Raw genomic sequence first — 20,991 nt, 5'->3', positions numbered from 1 at the left:
GGTCGAATCCCGACCCTGCGTCTCATATTCAATTGCTCAGTCAGCAATACTAGAACTGTTTCCAGCTGAGTGAATCAGGACAAGGTCGAGTGTGTGACTCACATCCATTATGGGCACAATTTGATCGCAGCAAGAAACTAACTCTTCCCATTTGAAGCTCTTCTTAGTTTTTCCCAAGCTCCTCCAGGGAAAAGTTTGAATCCGTCCGAATTCTAGACCACCAATGTTTCTTCCAGATTTACGTTTTATAATTGTCCTTCCACATTTAATTTTATACTATATAAATCAATACAATGTCGTGAAATAAGAGAATAAAAGGCCAAACCACCTTCTAACCTACAAAATTAACCCAAGAAATTTGGTTCTCACACTAATGAACCGAACAAGTTCAGTCCACCCACTAACCAATCCAAAACACTTGATCCACAAACTAGTTAAGCTAACAAGCTAGCAAACACAAAACCAACCCAACGAGCCAGCCAAGAATAACCTTCAAATTAAAGTTCTTGGGTCATGAAAGACATTTGAATGGGTTTTATTCGTGTTTCTTCATACGAGTATTTTGACTGTGACTGTCGTTTAGTTATGAACTATTAATTTGTTTTGCAGTCTCTTTGTCGGGATAAATTAGTCAGTATAGTGACGGGCTGCGAGCTGGACGCCCGGGATTTCATTCCCCGGCAGGACCAAAATATTTCTTTTCTCCATGGCGTCCATACCGGACAGGGGCCAACAAAACCTCTTATCCAGTGGGTGCCGGGGAGTGTTTCTCCAGGGTTAAAGCTCCAGAACGTGAAGCTGACCACTCACCTCCATCTAGTGCCGAGGTTAAAGGCGCGTCCACATTACTCGTGCTCGTGCGACTCGCTATGCTCGCGAGTATTGTCAACGATATGACAAGTCATGAAACAAGAAAATTTTAAATTTTTAATTTAAAAACTATAGCCAATAAATTAAAATACGACTACAGGCTATACACATTACGAGTAAATATACGGATCCTCACGCGCCGAAGCCTGGCGAGCAACTAAAGTAGTGTGGACGAAGATTTGCGAGCACAAGTAAAAGCCAGACGAGTCTCCCGACGAACACAAGCCTGGCGAGCACGAATAATGTGGACGTGCCTTGAGAGTGTATTTACTCCGCATTACGTCTTCATGGCATAATGCTTAATTATGTACTTAAGCACAAGGAGAACTTTACCTTCGTTTTATTTTAGACGCATATGTGTATATGACTCATTGGCCCATTTCTTTTCCTTTTTTCCAGGATTTCAGGCAAAGTTTTTTCGCAGTGAAAAGATTTCGACTAAATATCGGAGCAGCATAAGCAGAAGGTAGGAAATAATAATTTTTCTTCTGAGATCCACATAGGTACGAGTATACAGGCTTAACAGTCAAACGTCTGTCCGTCCCATATGCTTTCTATAAAAAGGCACTTAATATAAATAATTGGCAAAAACAGCAAAGTACTTTTCTTGGACTGACACTCCCAAACTGACTGTTGAACATTCTACGAAGAAAATGCTAACATGCGGATTCACAAAATTATAATCTACTACGTTTGTCCGTAATGGTACAATTTTCCTCTAGAGGAAATATTGTAGGAAAATTAACCAATATTTACACTGTAATAATGAGGAAAATTTGTCCAAAATACAAATGTGGTACAGACTTACAAATGTTCCTCACTTTTTAATGTTTTTCATTGTGTAATTGAAAGTTGCTTAGAAACATTAATTATAATGTATTAATGTTGTCAGTTTACAGTCAACCCGCCTGTGACGCTATGATTCTCGGAAACCAGTTATAGTAGCAGATAAATAAAAAAATAAAATGTGTTCCGTTTAGGGTGGAAACGCAGGAAAAATTCTGAATTTTCTGTTACATGCTTCGGTTCGAGTCAAAACAAATTTCTTTGCCCCTTATGTTATTCAGTTCCCGTCAGAGTCGCGGAAATCCCAATGATCGGTATAACCTGTATAGTGCGTTACATATTCGAGTCACGCCCGGTGAAATCCCATCGCACAGGGAAAACCAAAACTGCTGCTTCTGCTAGGATGTAGGTGAAATCCATAGACAGTAATATCGCTCTATGGGAAAATCTAATATTCTATGTATCGTCATTTAAAGGAAACTGGGAAAACAGTCTACATTTTTCTGCAGGGGCATACAAGTTTCTTGTCAAATGTCTCCCCTCCTGCGCCAGGCACACGGGACGAGGTGATCATCACGACAGATTGGCATTTATTTTCTCGCTACATTACGTTTAAAGAAAACTAGTTATGCAGCGTTTAGAATTGTGGACTAATGTTACATCGGATATTATATCGGACAATGCGCGTTTGGTGTTAAAGAACAACAGAAAATGGAATCCATTTTGAGGCACGAAATAAAACTTAATGTGCTCTATCTTCTGGGATATAAATCCGCACAGTCCGCCGAAAGTCAGTATATATTCGTAGGAACATATCGCTTCCATCTTCAGGTTTAAAGAACTAGAAAATCAAGAAACCAGCATGAAAGAGGCTGCAATCGGAACAGCATTAACCTGCCTGTTTTTGGTTTCCTAACCATTCAACCATGAAGAAGGGGTTGACATGTTCCCCCGAAATGATTAATTTTCAACGGACTATAATGTGTTATATCCCAGAAGACGTAACTCTTCCTAACCACAGTTTTAAGAACCTCTTATACTACAGAATAATCATCTTAATTATTCTTCCACCTACTGCTTCAGTAGGAGGCCGTATCTAATAACAAAACGTTTCTATTACTTTGTGTGGTCTTTATTATGATTCCATCTTTTGAGGATGGAGTTCTCTGTCAATATGATCAGCTTCCATTTTTTTCCTGTATAGGTGACTTCTTAAAGCAAGCTAACAGCTATTTTGTTAAGATATTAGAATCATTGTTACTTTCCGACGTTAATTAAGAATTATAAAATGTACTGTGAGGTAATGGCTCAAAACCAGAATTCTTTAATGAGAAGAAACGCCCATTGCTATGTTACTGTACGGTAGACATTCGATAGCGCTAGTAAGCAGCATTTGTTGCTACGCAACGGACTTTAACCACCCGTGATGGTAGCAACAGTTACGAAGGCAACGAAAGAGGAAATGTTGTAAACAGCGTTTTCTATGCGGTCCGACCCGAGGCTATATACCGGGGTTCGAAATTAGTGGAGAAACCCGTTTGGAGGCGGGTCCGAATACCTACCTGTGAGTCGTAGGAGGCGACATAAAGAAAACCCAGTGCCTGGGGTTAAAACTGATCCACCAGGTTCCTGGGGGGTTTTCAGTACGGGAACCTGAAAGAGATCTGAAAGAGTAAAATATGGTCATGAATCCAGTAGCCAGTAGCAAGTGTAAATGACAAAACCTTCCTCTCGTGAGAGAGGATGTTACATAAGGACTACGACGGCAAGGGTTAAGGTGGAAAAAAGAAAAGTGTTGGGCGTGAAACTCAAGGGACTTGGCGCCAAAACGAGCTGATTGAATCCAAACGATTTAAATGGGGATAATCTGAACAATATAAGACGTGAAACCAGCAGGCATTTCAGGAACGAAAAGAGGGAATATCTGAATGACAAAATTGATGAGCTTGCAATGAACAGTAAGAACATGAACATTAGAGACCTGTATAGAGGAATAAATGACTTTAGGAGGGCTTATCAGCCTAGCAGTAACTGAGTGAAATATGATAATTGTGATCTGCTTTGCAGATTCCCACATTTTGAATGGGTGGGGGAACTAAATCTCTCAGTTATTGAATGTGCATAGGATAAGTGATGTTAGGCAGACAGAAATCCATACAGCTGAGCCGTTAATACCTGATCCCAGCACTTTTGAGGTTGAAAGTGCTATTGCAAAATTGAAATGGTATAAATCGCCCGATAGTGATCAAATTCCGGCAGAATTTATTCAAGCAGGAGGCAAAATATTACGTACTAAGATCCACAATCTGACTACTACTATTTAGCATAAGGAAAAATTGCCTGAGCAGTGGAAGGAGTCTATTATTGTACCAGTTTACAAGAAGGGTGATAAAACTGACTGTATTATTTACGAGGGATATCACTCTTATCAACTTCATATAAAATTTTGTCCAATATTCTTCTTTCAAGGTTAAGTCCATACACAGATGAAATTATTGGGGATCATCAGCGTGGGTTTCGACGTAACAGATCAACTACAGATCAGATCTTTTGCATTAGTGAGATGATGAAAAGAAATGAGAGTGCGATGAGACAGTACATCAGGTATTCATAGACTTCAAGAAAGCCTATGATTCAGTAAAGAGGGAACTATTGTACAATATTCTAATAGAGTTTGGGATACCCATGTAATTAGTTAGGTTGATTAAAATTTGTATAAACGAAACTTATAGTGAAGTCCATGGAGGTAAGTATTTGTCTTATAAATTTCCTATCCAGAATGATCTAAGACAAGGTGATGCTTTATCGCCTCTCCTTTTCAACTTTGCCTTAGAATATGCCATTAAGAAAGTCCAGTAAAACCAGGTGGAACTGAAATTAAACGGAACACATCAGCTGTTGGTCTATGTCGATGATGTGAATCTACTGGGTGATAATGTAGATACCATAAAGAAAAACACACAAACTATAATTGATGCAAGTAAAGAGGTTGCTCTAGAAGTAAACACAGAGGAAACTAAGTATATGTTGTAAGATTTGAGGCTTACTCTCTCGTCATTAAAATGCAGGGCAAAATCATGACATAAAGATAGGAAACAGATGTTTTGAAAATGTGGCACAGTTCAGATATTTGGGAACAACGATAACAGATCGAAACCTGATCCAGGAGGAAATTAAGAGGCGATTGAACTCGGGTAATGCCTGCTACCATTCAGTCCAGAACCTTTTTCTTCTCGTCTGCTCCCCAAGAACATAAAAATTAGAATATACAAAATTATTATTTTGCCTGTGGTTCTGTATGGGTGTGAAAGTTGGTCTCTGATATTAAGGGAGGAACATAGACTGAGGGTGTTTGAGAACAGGGTGTTCAGGAGAGTATTTGGACCAAAGAGAGATGAAGTGACAGGAGGCTGGAGAAAACTGCATACCGAGGAGCTTCACAACTTGTACTCTTCTCCAAGTATAATTAGAATGATCAAGTGAAGGAGGATGAGGTGGGCAGGTCATGTAGCACGAATGGGGGAGACGAGGAATTCGTATAGGATATTGGTGGGGAAGCCAGAAGGAAAGAGACCACTGGGAAGACCAAGGAGTAGGTGGATGGAAAATATTTAAATGTATTTTAGAGAGAGAGAATAGGATGGTATGGATTGGATGGATTTGGCTCAGGATAGGGACCAGTGGAGGGCTCTTGTGAACACGGTAATGAACCTTCAGGTTCCATAAAATGCTGGGAAATTCTTGAGTAGCTGCAGAATTGGCGGCTCCTCCAGAAGGGCTCAGCTCCCTGAGTAAGTAAGTAGATAAGTAAGTAAGTAATGTACCAACTTGAGTGATGGAACCACATTTGTCTCTTACTAGGACCACATTGTGACAGCGCCCCTCTTAAAATATGATATTAAAAATTCTATATAACTTCTGCCCTTTAAAGTTTATCAGCTCACATGACAACATAGTAGAAATGCTAATTTCTGCCTGCCAAAATTTCACATGTAAAGGATTTTGCAAAAACACAGTAACTCTGAGTAAAACAATTTGTGTTATTATATAACTCGGTTTCGGAATTAATAATATAACGTCTAATTAAGCTGGGAATTCTCTATCCTTCATGTCCAGCCATATCCGACATGAAGATGAATTTAGATGGGTTTATATCTGAATCCTCAAAATGTTTACAAAAATATTTTGTGTTTCATTCCAAAAGAATTGAATTAGAATAGAAACCTTCAGTGGCGACCTAACTAAAATTTATATCGGCAGCGTAAGTGATTTGCAAATTTGTATAAGAAAGTGTTTTATATCTCAAAACATTAGAAATTACTCGCAGTTTTACGCTTTATTTTTGAATTGTAATCGTAGGCGGTCATCGAACGATATGAGAACATCTCAAGTTGGTTTTCTGAGTTGAATACGACACCCGACTTACACTTTCCTCAATTCCAAAGTAAAATTTAAACTGCTAACTCTAATAAATAAGAGCCCTTCTTGAGAAAGAAGGCGACACTAAGTTTCTCAAGAAAATGCGCTCCCACACAGGATCCCGGAAGTTCATTGCTTTGTTCACAAGAGCTCAACTGTGGTCCTTATCCTGAACCAAATGAATCCATTCCACATACTCGCATCCCATTTCTCTAAAAGACACTGGACTACTGTCGCCTCATGCATCTGTAGATCTCCGTTCGCTTACATTCAAATTCATTGAAGTAAATTCTCTTTACAGTGAGAGTTCTTTGTGAAGAAATGCATATCTCGTACGTCAGTGTACCGTATTACAACACTGGGGGAATTATACACTTACCAGCTTCCTAATTTTTACTCAGCACCAAATACTTATATGATTAACTCGACTCCCGACATAAGCGGAGATTCTTCTCTATGTCACCCTATCGTGACCGAATCTTGGGGAATCCCACCAACCTATTGAAGTGATACTTACTTACTTACTTACTTACGTACTCGTGGAGCTGAACCCTTCTTGAGGAGCCGCCATTTCTGCAGCTACTCAAGAATTTTCCAGCATTTTATAGAACCCGAAGGTTCATTACCGTGTTCACAAGAGCCCTCCACTGGCCCCTATCCTGAGCCAGATCACTTCAATCCATACCATCCATACCATCCATACCATCCCATCCTACCTCTCTAAGATCAATTTTGATATTGTCCACCAACATACCTCTTGTTCTTCCCAGTGGTCTCTTTCTTTCTGGCTTTTCCACCAATATCATATATGCATTCCTCGTCTCCCCCATTCGTGGTACATGTCCTGCCCATCTCTTCCTCCTTGACTTGAGCATTCTAATTATACTTCGAGAAGAGTACAAGTTATGAAGCTCCTCATTGTGCAGTTTCCTCTAACCTCCTGCCACATCGTCTCCCTTCGGTCCAAATATTCTCCTCAATACCCTGTTCTCAAACACCCTCAGTCTATCTTCTTCCCTTAATACTAGGGAACAAGATTCACACCCATACAGGACCATAGGCGAAATTAGAGTTTTGATTTGTTATCGTCGTTCCCAAATATCTGAACTGTGCCACATTTGCAAAACATCTGTTTCCTATCTTAATGTCATGATTCTGCACTGCATTTTGGTGACGAGACAGCAACATATCGAGGATAACGAGGATAATTTCCTCGCTGCTACAGCGGTTCAGTCGTGTAGCTAACCACTCACCTCGGTCGAGTACTGAAGTCTGCGAAAAACTGGAGCTATACATCCACTTTCCGAAGCGTAAATCCTAGCCAAACGCTTTGTCTAATTAAACACAGGGCACCGCTACAGCTTCGCCAACTAGTAATAAAATTATCGAAATAAAATTATCTGGGTATGTTTCAGTATTATAGCAAGCGTGGTTAATGAGGATTACACAGATATTTGGTTTGAAGCCTCTAGAGTAAAGTTAAACTGGGAAAAAGGGGCATAAAATCATTAAAGCTGGCAAAACAGTGGTTCAAATAAACAGATTTCTAGAGTATCTGTGTTTAAATGCCCAGTTCTGTCGGCCGAGCAAGGAGGCCTTTTTCATCAGGCAGAAAACCCTGAGTTTCTCGTATTCAGTCGTCTGAAAATGGTACTGTGTTGTGACTACTTATGTACAAGTATGCCACAACCGGGATTTGGTACTGCGGTTGCTGCAGATAATAAGATAATTGTGCAGTTCATACCTGCCGTGAGATTTCCACCAGCACAGAGCGACATCACTCAACAATAACGAGGGAATTCAATTGGAATTTCCGGAAGACTGATTAATAGAACGCATTCATATCGATTACTATCGACTCTGTGTATGTCTATGTACTGTAAGAGATGGGGCATCAAAGCATAGTGGCCACTCAATAGTGGTTGCTCTCTGGAATTGTTTATGTTTATCCCCACGCAGCTCTATTGGCTTCGAATGGACACACAAACACATTGAAATCGAACTGTTTGTAGATGTAGCTATTGGTTTGTTTTTATGAAGAACAGAGTATTTCGTTCTAAGTGCTTGTAGTTAGTTTTATTATAGTAGTGGTCATTGCCTGTCACAGTAGCCGCGCGGTCTAAGGCACTGTTTCTCAACCGTCGAGCCACTGTCCGGTGCCGGGCCCTCGCCTTATAGAAAATAGAATTTACCGGCCCGTGGTCTGACAAATGTTGAGAACCACTGGTCTAAGATATTAACTGTCCTCGCTTTCGCTTTCTAGGACGTTGGGATCTTGGGTTCGAATCGCACTCAGGACATGGATGTCTGGTTTGTGTATGCGTTTATTCTGTGTTCGTGCTCTCCTGTGTTTAGGTAAGAGGCTTTGCGACGGGCTGATCACTCGCTCAAGGAGTCCTACCGTCTGTGAAAGGCGATTTCGGAACTGAATAAGAGACCTGGGCCTTGAAAAAAATAGTATGCTTATTAAAGAACTATTTCAGGGGCGTTGCATATGTGTCTAAGATGGGACTAACGAATTCACCTACCTGCCAGGATAACATTCAAGGTCAAGCAGTAGTACTCCAGGCAGAGTAACTGCGCTAATAGAACCCACGAACATGAAACACTCCGAAGAACTATAGGAAGCTTTAAGAAGTGTAATGGGAACTGCGCTGTCTTTACCAGGCACTCCACAGGAGCCGCTGCAACTCTGCAGAGGTCTATAAGCGTCAGGTCGGTAGTTTATGCAGAGACAAGTTACCAAAATGGCGACTTCCATCATTATGAGAGTGATTCCTAGCTTCTGTTACTGTGAAGACAACAGCACATTCAAATAGTTAATACAAATGAAAAGTAGCAAATAATCATATCCGTAGCTGACGACCTTGAAACAAGAAACGAATTATGACAATTTCCGGCTGCAGTCAGAAAACTAAGTCACCACAATTGGTGGCAGTCAATGCCGAAACACGTTCCATTACTGGGGCTTCGGCTTTCAGCTTTCAGCTTTCAGCCTTTTTTATAATGGTGCTACTCAGCTCTTCTGTTACACGGTTACTGCTGTCTTGGTATCTGTACGTCAAATTAATAGCTCGTGGGAAATGGTAATCAACCTTTGGGTTCAGTGAAAACCGGACAGTTTTTTGAGCCTTCGAGAGACCGTTTGCTGCTGAAGAATGATTCTAGTCCATGCAGATATTTGGATCTCTAGTCTGTCAAATTATTCTACTTTTGATTAGTTTTACGGTCCGACATTTTGTACTATGGTAAATCTCTGAGGAAATATCTCCATTTTCCTTACTGAAGAGCTAAGGTATTGCACTTGCAGCCGGAACAGGCTAGATGTTGGTTATGATGATGACGATTTCAGTGATTCATCTGCATGCACTAGGTTTCATAGATACTTTCATACCAGTAAATACGAATCCTTGAGAATGCCGCGTAAGAAGAAGTACGTATGTCGAAGACGTATTTACAGACACAGGGGAATCCCTCTGGGTATGGAGCAAAGAAATTATCATGTTATGAAAAGAGAGCAGTAAATGGAATATCGCTACTCCGTGCATGTGTGCTAGTATAAGGTGGAACATTCACTGTCCGTGCGCAGTTTACGATCCATGTGAAATATCTTTCACTTTCACATGCATGATGTTCAAGCCAATTGAAATTGACGTGAATTTTCTGAACTGGTGAATGTTTTCAGAGAAGGCCATATTTCATATTAATGGCAGGTTGAACGTCCATAACTCGTGACAATTATTGCCGCAGTTTTCAAGCGTATCATGGCAAGCATGCCTAATGACTCTCGGGATGAGTTAGTCCCCCTTATGAAGTCTGTCGTGTCCCTGAAGGGTTCTTGTTGAGCGATAAATTTTCCATTTTTCGAAGCTGTATATGGAAAATATTAAGCAGTTAAAATTAACAATTTATGTACCAAAATATTTTACTTACATCCATACCTCAGCAGTTTCCCAATATAAGTCTATATTCTAGGACACAACGTCGTGTGGTCCGCTGAAAATCAGGCTACGTTTCGGAGGAACATGACCTTTCCATCTTCAAGGTCGAGGAATAAACCAAGAAAGAAACCAATGTGAAGCAAGTAGCAGACAATGAATTATTTAGTATAATGAGTGTTCAGTGGCGATTTGACGGTAATAAAATTGTGCTGTTAACAACGGCAATGGGTTTTTTGACCAGCTGAGTAATCATCAAATTATTAAAGCACGCTCTTGGTTAGTTAGATATTTATTTCTTATTTTAAGCGAAGCAGCGAAAAGTGAAGACATGGTAAAATGAAGTTTGAATCGATCTTTGAGGATGCAGAGATTTTGCTTCAGGTTGCAGCCTTGCAGGAGGAGGGATGTTGATATACTCGTAATTGAAAAGGCGTAACATCCGCAGGGAGATCAGGTGGGAGATAGAAATGGGTTTCGAAACCGAGTTCCTGGAAATTGGGATTTATATCCACAACGTACGAGAAGTGACACACGTAGGATCTTGCCTTGTTAAATTTTACATTGAATATTTGGTTCCACTTCGGTTTCCCATAGAGTGCAGAAATGAGAAGAGCAACGAGTAAATAGTTAAATTGTATATATTTATTAAACAAGAAAAACTGGGCCACTAATGTCATTTTAAAACATATTTTAAATTTTTGTCACAGAATATCTAGTTTGTACTTTTCCAGGTCAAACGACCGAATATTATGACAGGAGAGTAACAGTTTGTCCACACCTACCACCCAACACCAAATCGTAATGCATCAGACAACAATGTAAATTTAATTTCATGACTCTTGGCAGTTAGACTATATTCGTACTGTTTTATTTGTATAATATGACGAAGCACATAATTCAGATTTTAAATATGTTAAGTTATTTTAAAATTTATATTTTAAATATTTAAAATATTTAATATTTAATTTAATATTTTAAAATATTTTTATGCATAAACTTTTTGTTCCAAGTCCCACAATTAATCTTAAAATATTTTGACTCTCCGAATTCACTTAACGTTCTTGAAACGCTGAAAATGGTACAAGTATTATGTTTCTGGACACTATCCATCGTCCTGTCTGTTTTCTAAAAACCGTCCCGTTATTTTCTTTCTTTTTTTTTTGATAAGGGAGATAGGACAAGCTCTATCTATTGGACCCAACTGAGTAGGTTTTACCTGAGGGCGGCGACAGAATCCAGTCTCTGAAGCGTTGTATTTCCAAAAAGACACAGGACGGTTTCTATAAAATAGAGAGGACGATGGTTAATATCCAAAGACATAATACTTGTAGCAATATACCATCGTCACAAACTTTTATATCTTAACTGACAATGGTGCGTGATATTCTATCATTATTTACTTAGTTGGCCTTATACTTATATAAGAACCTTGACCTTATTTACGACAGAAACCCATTCTCCTGTGTTACATGTCCTTCTCCTCAAATCTTCTCTTTCAGCTGTCGTGAACCATTCTCGACTTCTTCCAGCAGTCTCACACTCTGCTACTTACGAGATCATCTCATAATTGCTCTTCCACATGTCTCATACACTCTATTTATACGCACCTGTTGGTAAATGGCACTAACATTTAATAATACAGCCTCCCGAGAAACGAAATGTAATTTCTTTATTCTCTGAAACAAGTTTCAGAAGAAAAATAGTGATTGTCTGTATCTGCCACATTAAGAGGAAATCCTGCTCTTCTATTACACATGCATCAGCAATTCTTGATCCACTTACTTCAGTCGTTAAATGTTTTGTTACGCTATAGATGCAAAGTGTTTGGAGTAAATCTCGAGTGCATCACAGATAACTAGCGTCGCAACTCTAATGGACAGTAGCAATCCTGTTTCATGCTTGGGTGGAATCGATTTCGATTTTATGACTGGAGTCCAAATTTCCATATCGAGGTTTCCTTTTGTCTTTTTTTAAGTCTATCAAGACAAATGCTAGAATCATACATTAAAAGATATAAATGGAACTTAATAATATTGTGACATGACGCCTGAAGGTCGGAATAGTGGACCCAGTGGTGACGTCCATTGCTAGACAACTTCCCGCGGCAACGAATACGTAAGCAATTCAAATGTCTTTGGGCTCTAACGATGGAAAGAATGTTTTCTGTTGGGTGCACCCCGAGGATGTATAACGAGGATCCAAGGCCAGCTGAAAGAAGAACTGAGGGAGTCTCTTAAGACGGCAGTCGAAGGTGATTGGGAAGAGATAGTAACGAGTTCAGCTGAGATTTGAAAGGCCACCTGTGAAAGAAGAGTTTTTTTTTTTCATTTGGCGCTATAGCCCCAATTTGGGCCTTGGTCTACCTACATGAAACTATCCGTTTCACTTCGGTTGTCTAGATCTTAGACATTTGGTAGGACTCCTTGGGCGGGTGATTAGCTCGTCGCAAGGCCTCTACCTGTACACAAACACAAATACGAATACAAACACTAAACATCCATGCCCTGGGTGGGATTCGAATCCACGATCTCGGCTTCCGAACGAGCGAAGACAGTGCATGCCTTACACCGCTCAGATACCGTGATCGGCAATGAAGACTTTACGTTTGATAATTACTGTGTTGAAATCCGTTGCCAGAATACGACTGAGAATAATAATGTAATTGAAGAAAACAGTCTTTTGGGATTTGGCACCGTGTATATGTGGTGTTAACCGACGTTTCGGAGGAACGTATCGCCTCCATCTTCAGGGTAGAAGAAAAAATATAAGAAATCTGCAAGCGAAGAGACCGTGAGAACCGGTAAAAGCAGACTGTGTTGGAAATATACGCAGCTATGTGAGAGGGTAGAGAACTTGCCCTTCCCCCCTTCCTTTTCTGCTCTCACATAGCTGTGTATATTTCCAACACGGTCTGCTTTTATCGGTTCTCACGGTCTCTTCGTTTACGGATTTCTTATATTTTTTCTTCTACCCTGAAGATGGAGGCGATAGGTTCCTCCGAAACGTCGGTTAACACCACATATACACGGTGCCAAATCCCAGAAGACTGCTTTCTTCATAGTCACCGCCGTGAAAGCCTCAAATCTTAAATAATGTAATTGTAACGGTGAACTGTAGAGTTTAGATCAGAGATAAGGCTGTATTACTTGTAGTTACGAGTTGAGTGTATAAGAGCAATAAATCCATTCATCCAATCCAACCCCCATCTATAGTAACACAGCACAAAAACCATGCAAGTTATGGCATGGAAGCAAAGCATTTTGGAAAATTCTTTTCAAACAAACCAGTACAAACAATCGAATAAGCCTGAGTACTTTATCTGGAACCCCCGGCTCTGTTCACTCAAGTCCCTTGTGGCTTCTTTGTACCCCTCCAGAAACATTCTGGAAGAGTAGGCCTACACTAACGTGTGCTGCAGCCGCTTCCTCCTGCTGGGTTTTACCGTCGGACCCATTTAGAGTCAGGCGTTCAACTGCTGTGCAGTTTTAGTTCGGTCGTGCATACAGACCCAAAAAGCCTCGGAAAGAGACGCGCCTATAATCTCACATGCTCACTTTATTCTTCTTAGCATTAAGCGTGGATAATGAGCATATATCAGGAAGGATGTATCAGTCAGTCCGACCGACTATTTAAATTCTGAACCTACCAGATGGAATTCGATTAAGTTTTCAACTGTGGAGCTACTCTAAAACATGCGGCCTCCGTAGTCTAGGGGTACCGTTCCCACCTCATGACTCAAGGTACGCTGGTTCAAACCCGGCGGAGGTCGTGGAATTTTTAAGGACGGAAAAATTCAGGAACAAGTCCTCCGGGAGGGACTTCAAGCCGTGTGTCCCGTGTCGTAGATTTACGGCACGTAAAAGAACCTCTGAGCTAAATTAGGTAATAATTTCCCGCCCAAGCATCTAGGTACCGAGGGCCGATCTCGTTGGCTCAACGGGGCTGATAGCACGCACCGTTACCGGTAGCGTATGGCGACAGTAGAAATTAAAAGGGGGATGCACAATGGACCAATAATTGGTCTAAGTGCATAGGGAAACCCACCACCTCTAATACTACTACTACTACTACTACTACTACTACTACTACTACTCTAAAATATATCCCTACACATTTTATTTTAGTTGGTGCCAAATAGGCCAAGTGTACGGAGTTTCGTGACTGTATGTTCTGAAATCTAAATACATGTTACACAATTAATTTTAAGATATTTCGGCAGAAGAAGTAATTCCGTTATCACGAAAGAAAATGTATTATAGAATTGGGAGAGTTTAGACTAGGTCCGAACGCTGTGCACATTTATATTAAAATAATTCTTATATTTTTCACAATCATTTAAGAAGAGTAACGCACAAGTAAAAATGTAGGGCTTAGTAAAACTACAATATTTATTATTCTTTCTATATATTTATATAGCAAAATATAAAGATATCCATTAATAATTCTGTGCAGATTTGTATCTCTAGTGTGATTAAATATGCAAGAGTAGATCTGTAAACCAGCATCAGCAGAGAGACCTGTTCAACGATACAAAGAAATCTTTGAAATATACGTGTGTTGCTTTTTTCTCTTTTTTTAATTTTCGCCAATGATCTTAAAAGAATAAAGTGTAAAATCTGATTAAACAGGTTTCCTCGCTGTATAACTCGTATTGCAAAAGAAATGAAGAATTCCATAAAAATCTAGGTCTCTCACTAAATGAGAATGAAAAATATCTCAACGATCTGGCTAATTAAAACTGACTTCATGGAGCTGAGCCTTTTTTGAGAAGCCGCCATTTATGCAGCTACTCGGGAACTTACCAGCATTTTATGGAACCCGAAATTTCATTACCGTGTTCAAAAGAGCCCTCCACTGGTCCCTATCCTGAGACAAACCAATCCAGTCCATACTATCCCATCCTATCTCTCCAAGATCCATTTTAATATTGTCCACCCACCTACGCCTTGATCTTCTCAGTGGTCACGTTCCTTCTGGCTTTCCCACCAATATCCTGTATGCATTCCTCGTCTTTCCCATTCGTGCTACATGCCCTGCCCACCTCATCCTCCTTCACTTGATCATTCTAATTATATTTGGCGAAGAGTACAAGTTATGAAGCTCCTCATTGTGCAGTTTTCTTCAACCTCCTGTCACTTCATCTATCTTCGGCCCAAATATTCTCCCCAGCATCCGGTTCTCAAACAGTCTATGTTCTTCCCTCAATGTCAGATACCAAGTTTCATACCCATACAGAACGAAAGGTAAAATTTCGGTTTTTATATTACAATTTTTCCATTTTTAGACAGCAGACGAGAATGGGACTGAACTGTAGCAAGCATTGCCCGAATTCAATCTCCTCTTAATTCCCTCCTGAATCAGGATTTGGTTTGTTACTAAGGATCACTTCACAAACAGTGAGTCAGTTTTATCAGTTAAAGTCTGAAATTTTTTCCGGTCCGTTTTTATAACGCGCGTTCTTCGTTATAGGAATGTGAAATATTTGGAGCACGGCTCGAGTCGCGTCTCTTTCGCATTGCGGCCACCTTCTGATCCTGTCCATTTCTCAATGCTTAAATATGATATGTTCTCCTATAGCCTCCTCGCAGAACAATTTCTCTTAAGCATCCTCACTGCTATTAATGGTGAGACGTGACCATAAAGGGAGGAGACATAACGATCGAGATGCTGCAGAATCTTGGCACTGTACCAGCAGAACCCACCCTCCATTCTGTCCCCCTAGGCCAAGAGAGAAATCTGGTAAATATGTCTCCAAACTTGCCTCGCCATATGCTGCTATAACTCACCCCTGTTTTATGTTACTTAGTCGCCTTTCTCAATTATACACGGAAATTTGTAGAATATGTACACTTGACGCTTTATTCCTTAAAGCGAACTCATGAGGTGAATTTTCTGTAATCTTAACTGTCTGTTAAGTTAATGTCTGAAGTCACTGATTGCGGTTAAATCGAGTATTTGTGCGGTTCCATTCATATCTGTGCAATATGACATTATATTTTACATGAAACATAAATCGAAATAGAATATTATCGAATCTCTGAAAAGCAGTCCATCACGCAAAATTTAGTATGTGGCATAAAATGAGGTTAGGAACTTCGATTAAACTTTATTTTAAATATCTTTAAATACGTCTTACATATAATTAAAGCAATGAAATTAATTTCTGAATTTTCAGAATTGTATCTGCTTCGCGACTGGATTTTTCAGAAGAGGTTTTGAAAGTACAATAGAGAAGGTAGGAATGATAGTGTGACATGCTGAGCTATGGATGACGCCCCTCCCCCACCCCCCGCCAGCCGTGATGCGCCGAGCGAAGCCGAAGCGTGCCGATGTTAGCCGAGTCCTAGCATCCTGGTCGCTAGGCAACGCGAGTCAACAGCGGTGACGTCACCAAGCAGTAACAGCGGTTACTTCCGCTAGCGTTACTAGCAACACAGCGCCAGGCAACAAGGGTGCCTATTACGTGGCCGTTTTCCGTATTGTCCGATCGAGGCTACATAAGGAGCAGCGAAGGCTATTCACAGTCAGTTAGTCCTGGAGCTACCTACGAGTCAGTTAGTCCTGGAGCTACCGCCGAGTTAGTCCTCGAGCTACCTCCGAGTTAGTTCCGAGTTAGCCAGCAACTAGTCAGTTGTATTGTGGCATTTGGAGTGTACTAATTGTGATACTGCAGATAGCAGTAATCGTAAATCTGTAATTTGGGTGACTGTAAGTGCGAATGTGAAATAAAATTCGCTATATCAAATACGGCGTGAAGTTATTTGTCGCGTCATACCCCCGACAATAGTAAAACATGCAAAATTGAAAATGTGTCCTTCAGTGCGGTCCACATTCTGAATCTCTCTTGAACGAGCGTTGACATGTGTACTCCAAAAATGTCAATTATATTTAGCTAAATGGAGATGTTTTATCGACTGAATAGGTTATGTAGTATCCAAGTAAACGAAGATTTTATCGTGAATTCAGAGTAGGAATTAATTCGGAAGGATTTGTCTGATAACATTCTGTAACTTGGGGAAATAACTCAGGAGTACAGGTAATTAAACCGAGATTCAAACCGAATACCTTCCGAATATATATCAAGACATTCGAGCAATGAATTGTGGAAGTAGAAGAATATGTGGATCCAAGAAGGACAAGAAAATTTGGCAGTGCTGGATATTACGTGTAACCTAAATTTCGTAGTTTGTATGAGTAACGCAGATTTTTCTTTTTAAATCAAGGGTTTTACGCTGGGCTGGGAATGCAGCTGGGATGGAACAGGGGAATGAAATCAGAATTAGTGGTGGGTAAATCTTCTCAATCCTACTGAGGGCATGGATGTTTGTGTGCATTTTTCTGTGTTTGTCTACAGGTAGAGGCCTTGCGACGAGCTGATCACCCGCCCAAGGAGTCCTAGCGAATGTGTAAGATCTAGAAAACCGAAGTGAACGTAGTTCATGGAGGTAGGCCTAGGCACAAATTGGGGCTGTAGTGCCAAGGGGGGGGGGAATCTTCTCAAAGACGGTCACGGTAGCCGAGCGGTCTATGGCACGTACTGTCTTCGCTCGCTTGGAAACCGGGATCGTGGGTTCGAATCCTACTCAGGACATGGATGTTTAGTTTGTGTGTGTGCGTTTTTCTGTGTTTGTGTACAGGTAGAGGCCTTGCGACGAGCTGATCACCCGCCCAAGGAGTCCTACCGAATGTGTAAGATCAAGAAAAACCGAAGTGAACGGAGAAGTTCATGGACCTAGGCCCACTGGGGCTGTAGTGCCAAGGAAAAAAAATCTTCCCAAAAATCGTTAAGGAGACTAAGGGATAACATTAAGAATGTTACTAGGGACATGTTATAATGATGGAATTGGAGTGCAACTGGCCGTCTGTGGTAATAGTGCAATTGACACGACGGGTTTAATAACTTGAAATTTGCTTATATTTCAATCGTAAGTTTTAGCGGATCATACTATTTTAAAACAGAGCATGTTTAAGGATCAGGGGCTAAAATGGTAGCTAACTACGTTAATGGGTCGAAGGTGTACTTGCAGCATGTCAACATTGTTGTCTGCGCTGTTTTGTTTGACGAAGATTAATGGTTGTAACGGTGCTGCCTGCGGATTATCGTGCACGATATTGTAGACGAACAAAGCTACTTAAATCATCGCAGGAAGTAAAGGGAGAGGATTTGTTTTCTAAACGAGTTATTAGTTCTTGAATTTCACTTGTTCTACAACGCATGCAATATCGCCTTTGATATTAGAAGAACTGTAATTCCTGACAAATTTCTCTATAACTGATGAGAAGACCGCTCTCCAGCAGCTGATGCCACAACATAGTGGCGCCTTTGCGTTAGTTAACTCATACAGGTCCTGATCACTTTCTCATTCACTCAATTCACAAATAAATTACACGTCCAGATAGGTTCAGTGTCCTAAATATGACCGTAACAACGGGATATATGTAAATGTTCGGTATTTGGCCAGGTATGTCTTTATTAATATCTAGGGTCTATCATTGTCCATTTCATAGATATTTAATTATACGGATTAACAGAGTGGATTAAATTGATTGAAGCTACATCCAGCTTCTCCTGGTTGTAATCTACAGCAATATTGAGCCAAAGTAAACTGAGCACGAGATAGTGTAGGTAATAGCATAAATAATGCCAGATTATGTAGTCCCAACCACTGTCCTGAGCAAGAGGTTATGGTTGATAGGCGTAGATGAACTGCAGTAACGACTCAGTTGTGTTTTGTGTGTTCTGAAAATGAGCAGAAGGACTGAAGGCAGCCATAAACTTCACTGTTTTTGTAGTTGCTTCTGAAATAAATTATATGTGAACGCGAAAACTTCACATAGCGTTCAGTTGCCACTAGACACGCCCTAAAATCAGTATAGTACCAGTGGCAGCTCACTCTTCTTCTTTACTCTGTGCAGAATAATGCAGACGACAACGCAGCGGTTCATCTCAGCTGTAATGAGAGATCCGTTGAACCGGCTACGCGACGTAGGAACGGGACTGGATTCCCAGAAGCGGCGAGGAAGTTTTCCGTAGTTAAAGTGCCCAGAACGGCTTCGGGGTTCACATAAACTTCAGTGAAACTGGTACTAGGAAATCGAGTTCTTAAACTGAAAATTTAGTTCCTTCTGATGCCTTCGTGTTGGATGCAAAATGCAAACCAGAGTATGCTCAAAATATTATGATGTATATTAGTGACTAATAAAGAGGGTTTGGACTGGCGAATCTATTTATTGGATCTTCACCAGTCGTAATTAGAAATAATTACATCAACCATAAAGATTACTGTAACTATAACACATAAAATATAATCTTCAGCACTTCATCTATTGAACGAATTCTGCGAACCCAAGTCCGACTCCATAATATCACTGTCAATTCTTTGTTATTGCCTTGGACGCTGTCTTCGAAGTCGAAGTCACATTGCGACTGACGGTCAGTCAGTCAGTAAGTCCTGGTATCGAGCCCCATCTGGGGCTCATGACCAGATATTTATTACTGTTGAACATTACGGTTTTTGTTTCTTTTGTGGGGTGTCCTCTCTGAAGAAAGGACGGATCTCTCTTATTTACATGCTACTGGCCCTTGCCAGCGTAGTCTTTCTCGGGTCCGAGTCCCTTGGGACTCGCGACCGTATTTTACTGTCTCAGATTTGAGACTTCCCTTTTCGTCGCCTGCTACGACTCGCAGGGTCACGGTGGAGGTATTCGACCCCGCCTCTACAAGTATCCCCTCTTGTAAACCTTCGGCACGGACCTACAGAGAACACTGCTTATATTGTGTTGTAACGTGTTTACTGGATCTTTGCCTGACAATGGGTGTCCTTCTTTTGTCTGATGAGCGTTGGTTGGAACTTGTTTACATATTCGTTTCCTAGGAACGGCCGAATCCATCACAATGTGATTCAGCTTACACATTTACACACTAGCTTGTTTCTTACCATGTTTTATATTATTCTCTAAAATTACAATGTAAAAATACGTCAAAGAAGGGATACTTTTGGGTTGTGAATCTGAAATTTAATGGACTCTCGTGTTAACAATCCCTCACATTTGGAGTCGCCAAAATTCAGCAGAATAGCCACTGGTTTTTGTTAAGTGGTTACGTTCAAGCAACATCTAACCAGCATTCGAATTCTCTTAGAATATGCAACAATTTTGAAGATTTCTTTGTTCTGGGACATAACTCTGCGTCGTCCGTTTAAAGTCAATCAACTTTCCGGATATACTTGCTCTCTGCTTCGTGCTGCTTCAGTGCGTCCCTTACTCCTCTAACCTGAAGATGGGGGCTATATGTTATTCCGAAACGTCAGTTTATTTTCACCGGGCTGCTCGGCGTTATATCTCAGAAGCCAGAACTCTTAAAACTTAGCACTGTGATAATCTCAAACCCTTTATTAATCGTATTCACGAGTGACGTTGAATTTTGAACAACAAAAGTTGACGTTTCCTGAGCTCAACATTGCTCTTTATGTAGACGATATCTCCAGGTCAGGTTTCACACATCGCGTAGTGAAGAACAAGCACCTGCGTTATTTCTTTAGCTTCACTTTATATTATCAGTTGTATTTAACATATTTTTGCACCCAAATGTCCAACATTCCGATCGCAGTGGCCACGCCGTCTGAGGCATGAAATGACTTCGCCCACTCGAACACTGGAATCGTGGGTTCGAATTCCACTCAAGGCATGGATGTCTGCATGTGTTTATTCTGTGTTTGCGTTAGGTAGCAGCCTTGCAACGGGTTGATTCCCGTCAAAGCTGTCCTACCGACTGTATTAGGTTAAGAAACTGAAGTGTAACGAAGCGTTTCACGGATGCACTATGTTCTAAGTGGTGGCAACAGGAATAGAAGAAGAAGAAGAAGAAGAAGATGTGTCGTATGCGAAATATACTATCTGCGAAACTTTACCTGTTTCTTTACCTGACTACCCAGGTATTCACATTTTTCTACCAATGGCGGCGAGCGATTTCTTC

The 20,991-nt window shown here is 40.6% G+C and overlaps 1 long non-coding RNA gene across 1 annotated transcript in view; it reads left to right on the top strand.

Annotated features, from left to right (window-relative positions):
• Positions 1 to 19,230, top strand: part of LOC111863617 — a 40,242-nt gene extending 21,012 nt beyond the window's left edge. Inside the window, exons 2-3 of the long non-coding RNA XR_002842636.2 lie at positions 1,270 to 1,336; positions 18,933 to 19,230. This is a non-coding gene — a long non-coding RNA (uncharacterized LOC111863617). The remainder of the gene's footprint in view (positions 1 to 1,269; positions 1,337 to 18,932) is intronic.
• The last annotated feature ends 1,761 nt before the right edge of the window (positions 19,231 to 20,991 follow it).

This window comes from Cryptotermes secundus, unplaced genomic scaffold (genome assembly GCF_002891405.2).
Source record: "Cryptotermes secundus unplaced genomic scaffold, Csec_1.0 scaffold99, whole genome shotgun sequence".
In the NCBI taxonomy this organism is placed as follows: Eukaryota; Metazoa; Arthropoda; class Insecta; order Blattodea; family Kalotermitidae; genus Cryptotermes; species Cryptotermes secundus.
The sequence above is the reverse complement of the archived record's forward strand: the minus strand, read 5'-3'. Positions and strand labels throughout refer to the sequence as shown.